This window comes from Alligator sinensis, unplaced genomic scaffold (assembly GCF_000455745.1).
Source record: "Alligator sinensis unplaced genomic scaffold, ASM45574v1 scaffold550_1, whole genome shotgun sequence".
In the NCBI taxonomy this organism is placed as follows: Eukaryota; Metazoa; Chordata; order Crocodylia; family Alligatoridae; genus Alligator; species Alligator sinensis.
Window position 1 is genome coordinate 2,640,007 of NW_005841980.1, and position 5,603 is coordinate 2,645,609.

A 5,603-nucleotide genomic window follows, 5' to 3' on the forward strand; every position below is an offset into this window, starting at 1 on the left:
CGGCTCTGCCGATGGAGAGAAGGTAAAGCAGACGCGAACGCCGGGCCCGATGAGACGAGACAGACACGCTTTTGTCGCCAGATCAGCTTTCCAGAGCGGGAGGGATTCCAGCAGAGGGGAGACTCCCGGAGCGGGCAGCTCGCCCGAGATAAGGTCCGCTCGCGAATCCGGACTGGGTTTGTCCTTCCGGGGTGAGGGCTGAGCCGTTCCAAGCAGCCAAACCCGACTTGGTTTGCAGGGTCCTGCACAACCACAGCAGGACGAAATGGATGCTCATCTTTTCTGAGATCAGCCGGGCAATAACAGGGCCTACGTCGGGCGCCCAAGTCCAACACCTATAAAGTCCGTTCGGTATCGGGAGCCGCCACCCTGCTCCGAACAGAGGAAGTCGAGGTCCAGAGAGGATTTCATCAGCCCTCGGCTGCTCTGACCTGCTTGGGAGTGGGTCCACCCGGTCCCCAAGTGATGTCTTCTTGTCAGGAAAACACAACAGCTGCAGCCCCGCTGGCCGTGGAGCTCCCCACCGCCAGCCCTCCGAGGCTCTGCAGCCTGCCGTCATCTACGGGATTTATGGCTCGGTATTGATTCATCTTCTGCTAGCTCTGCTGTTGCATTCAATGGCTTTTGCAGGGGAACATGAATCACAGCAGGCATCCTGCCCTCTCCTTGCATGCAAGCTGCATGCGACTCACAGACACATCCCCTTGTCCTAGGACTACAAGCCGCCCTGATCCTTTAGCACCCAGGGACAAGAAGGGAAAAAGGAGTGAGCAAAGAAGCACGTGTGCCTGAACATGTGTCATTGCAGCCACTGCTCCTCTGCCTCAGTTTTTCCCCATATAATTCTCTCTCTCCAGCCCCCGGCTCACGACACACTCAGCAACAAAGTCCTTGTGCCAAAGCTTTTGTGAGAAGTTCTCCATGGGAAGCAACCCGGGCACATGCCCCATGGCAGCATCTTCACTGCTTTCACGGGCAGGCTGCAGGACCCTCCTCTCTCCACACTCAGTCTCAGGTTGCAGCTTAAGGACGATATATATCTCTATTTTTTTAACATCAAGAAATACATTGCTTGATTTCTTTTACCGTCACAAGCAAGCCGTTCTCCTCCTGGCTACACCCAGCCGACTTGGCCAAGAAAAACCCAACCCACCTGCCAGAGATTAAGACTTCGGCTGACCCAAGGCAGCTGCTTGCTGCATTCTGTGCTGGAGCTGGGCCTACAACTCCCTGCAAAACAGAGGGTCTAAAAACAGCTTTAAGGCCCCAAAACTTAGGAAGTGCCAGGCCTGGAAACATAAACTGAACACTGGGAATCCCAGCTCTCAGGAGCCATGAAGCAGTCATTTCTAGCCCCAGCACGTGACAAGGTATAGGACCTTAATAACTTGTTTCTCTATCTACCACGTCCCTCCAAATATAATTTTAGCCGACATTATCTCAGGAGAAGCTAGAAACTGCAGCTGGAAGGATGAAATTCCATCTCTGCAACCTCCAAAGGAAGAGCCTCTCCCCGAACGTAGCCCGTGGACCGGGAGCCAGCGACGGAGCAGCTGCCGGCGGCTTGCAGATAGCTGGCTGGTAACGTGGCTCCTCCCTGTTTGGAGCTAATTACATTTAAAAGGCAGCTAAAAATACAACTTTCCCATGGAAGCAAGTGCTGTCGCTGTCATGGGGGTGTTATGCAACTGGGAACAGGAAAAGGAATGGGACCACCACTTCCGAGGGAAAGGGAAGCACTTCCCAAGGCTCTGGGCCACAAGTCATGGGAGAGATCCTGGCATGCAGGACTTCACCGGTAGCATGGGCGGGGGGCAAAGGGAACAGGAACGTGAATGCTTGGAAGACCAGGAAAGGTGCAAAACAACAGCGCCCGTACCTCCGAGCCATGCAAGCAAGCTTCCTGCAACGCCCTGCCATTCTGCCACGCACAAAGCAAAGCAGCCGAGCTAAAGAAAGAAAGAAGAAACCCGTGTCTTCCTCCAGCTGCAAAGGAAGGCAACTAGCTCGCAGGCACCGATCCCATCACTCCCAGTGCGCAGATGGGCCGGTGGGGCTCTGGGCTGGCACAGCCCGCCGCCCGTGCATCGTTTGTAATGAATGGAGCTGGAGCCTCAGACCTTGGACAGATTGCTTCCTTCTGCTCGGGCTTGAGAAGGAAACGGCTCGTACTTGTACCCCCGTGTCTCACGTCTGGCCTGAGTTTAGTGAAGCCTGAAAATCCCGTGCTGTCAAACGTGCCCCATTTCCAAGCCAACTGGGATCAACGTGACATTTTCCAAGGATGTTTCTACAGCCAACCGCGCACAAGGGAGCGTAGGGCCAGCATCACAGCTGGCCACTTTCGAGTCTCCAATGGCCAAGTACCACTTACAGCACAAATCTGAAGCAGGGGGTGAATTTGGGCCTCTAGAAATGCCTTAGCCACTCTGCCACTACACCCCAACATCTGGACTGGGCCCCACCGAGGACATAACACCGGCAGGTGGAGGGAGGGGAAGGAGCTATCTGTAGGGAGTGCCACAGTACACACAACGAGTACTAAAGGAAAAAGCAAAACCATTATCAGACCGGAAACCCACGTAGAGAAATCCCTCCTACCGTACTGCAAAGCACGAGCTCGCATCCACCCACGCTACCTCCCCGAAGACGGACCCCACTGCATAGGTATGCAAGGCTTTAAAGGCTCGCGCCGATGTTTGACTTCATCAGAGCAGGTCATAGCGGCCCAGAAAGAGGGCAGAGACATGTGTGATGGGGATCTGGCTTCCACGCGGAATGGAAAGCTAGACCCATCATTCACCTCCCGGGAGATTCCTATGGCACAGAACAAACTCAGCTTTTCTATTGTTTAATTTGCTCCTTCTGCCCACTTTGCGATGCACGCTCGGACGCAAAGGGACGTACTTCCTAATGTAGTTGTTGCGGTTACTTTATCTGGAAAACAACCGTTTCCTCTCCTTGTGTTCCCCGGGCACGAGAACAACGAGGATGTTGTTGTTTATTTCCTCCTTGGATGCACCCTCCCCGGGACAGTCGGCCCAGTGGTGGGTCCGGCTTTGTCGCAAGGAGGGCCGCGATCAGCTGCAACGACGAGCGACGTGGAGGTCGTCGACGCAAAGTGCTCAGGCACGGAGCAGCTGTTGGCTTCCCGTTAATATTTACTACCAACAACCCCTCCCCTCTGATCCAAAATGATTATTCAGCGTTGATGACACGGTGGCACACCGAGATGCCAGCACGCTTGGCACCCCACGCATGCACAGGAAAAGAGACGGGCTCTGCAGAAGACCCTACAGGCAGATCTGGGCAGGTGTGCACCCATTTTCTCAAGAAATCTCTTGCCGTCCGCAAGGAGAAGGGCCTGCTTGCATGGCTACAAGCCAAGGAGCGGGACTCTGGTGTTAGAGATACAAGATTTGCCGTTCATCTCCAGCACAATCTCCCAAATGTATTAGAAAGGTGCTTAGGCAGGAAGGGCTAGCAACCCAAGGCCTCCTGTGGAGGGGCCAGGTGAAGGCTGCTCAAAACTAATGGAGGTGGGGTGGAGTTAAAGCAAAAAACCGAGACCATTTGTTGCTGGGGTGGAGTTAAAGCAAACCAAGACCATTTGTTGCCAGCCCCCTGCTATCATATGCCCAGTCCAAAGGCGTCAAGAGGGCTTTCCAGCTGGGATTAGAAAGTGCTTTGTGTAGGTGCCAACCACAGCCGTAGACCTGAGGTGAGGAATGTTAAGCCAATTCACTGCTGCAATTCACCCATTTCCCTTAATCCTTTCTTATTTTTAATGAGGGTCCTTTGCAAAGCCAACGCTGCCGAGGCGACTTGAGATCCTAGACGTGGCCGCCTTTGTGCATATCTGCAAGAGCATTCAGATGTCTGGAGAGAGCGCCGTTATTGTTGCAGCAGCATCCACGGACCCTGGTCCAGCGTGGAGGGCAGAACTAATGAAGCCTGCCATGCAGAGCTCTGTGAAGTTAATACATTCACGGTGATCCCCGCATAATGTTTACTGCCAGCTTCTCTCCTTCCATCACTGCGAGCGCAGCTCATTTGAAGAAGGGAGAGTTGAAAGGTACCAGGGGATTTGAGGCTTGATGGAGCCAAGAGACATCTCTGAAGAGCCGGGAGCCCCTTTCATCCTGGAAAGCATGGGGAAGGGGGTGGGGAGCAAGGGGAAGAAAACACTGCTTGATGCAGGAGCCGATTACCAGTCGTCAAGTGGCCCAGGCCGTAAGCAGCGCAGACACGGGGACCTGCCGGACACGGGGCAGTTCACCGGGACCTCAGCATCTTCCCGAACACTGCCCTTGCTTGGCGCAGGCTCCGCGTCACCTGCTTCTCCGAGCACGGCACCAAAGGCTGCCGTCACTCCGGGAACCCCACCAAGATTTCACGAGCAGGTGCAGCATCTTGGAGAAGGCTCCTGGGCCTTGCGCTCCAGGGCAGAAAGAGCGAACGGATGCCTTCCTACAAGGCTGTTAGTCATTGCCCTTAGGTTTCGTGGTCGGGGAGGAGGAAAGCAAAGGGGGAAGCGCTGGGTGCTTTGGTGCGGCGAGTTAACTCCCGGCACGCCCAAGCAGGCTGCATGGGGACGGCCTGCCGGATCAGAGGCGAGGTCCACCTTCCTGGTGGTGGTTTTAGCCAACGAAGAAAAGCGGTAACTGCCTAGACGCGGGCAACCGGGAATGCTGTCATGCCACGAGAAAACAAATACAAGCCAGAGCTGTGCAGCACTCCCTGCCCATGCTGCTCCACGCCTCGTGGTCCCTGCTACCACCTTCTCCAGAGCTGAAGACCGAACCCTTCCTCTCCTGTCCACTTCTCCACCCCACGCCGCCCTCCTCAGCCCTCACCCAGCCCCGCGCCCGCTCTGCAGTTTCACCCGTAGCCCCGCTCAGATGCACAGGACTACTCCTAGGAGCAGCCTGGGCCACTGCACTGAAAATCCTCCAGGCCAGCGACCCGTCAGGAGTTTTACCCTTGCAGGAGCTGCATACCAGCGTTTGGCAACAAGTCTCCCATGACTAAGGCAGGCCACCCCTGCAGATCTTCCCCATCGCCTCGCCCAGGCCTGCAAGGTTACACGAACGACGCGGTGCATCGACCCCCTCCGGCCCCTCCACGCGAAGGCGACAGGCCGCGACACGCCAACCCCGGCGGGCACCGACGACCCCGCGGGCCGGCATCTCCCCACCTCCCCCCCGCTTGCTGCCCCACCGCGCATAAGGAACAAGGCACCGCAATAAACGGCGCGGGGACTACGCCAGCGTCACGCCCGGGCGGCCAACCCGACGGCTCCGTCCTGCCCCAAATTTTGCAGACGGGACCGTAGTCTTTGTCTGGCTGGTGTTTTCCCACGGTGACACGGGGTCGAGCAGGATGCTGCAGCCCGCACACACCCTCCCCGCCCAAAGCCCAGATTTCACCCCCGGGGGAGAGCCCCCCCGGGGCACCCTTGGGGGCGGGGGCAGATCTGCAGCTGGGGCCAGGGCTGGGAGGAGGGAGGCGGGGGCAGCGCCAGCGCCAGCACCAGGGCATGGGGCTGTTCCCACGGGCCGGGCCGGGCCGGGCCGGGCCGGGCGCGGCGCGCTCGCGGGTGC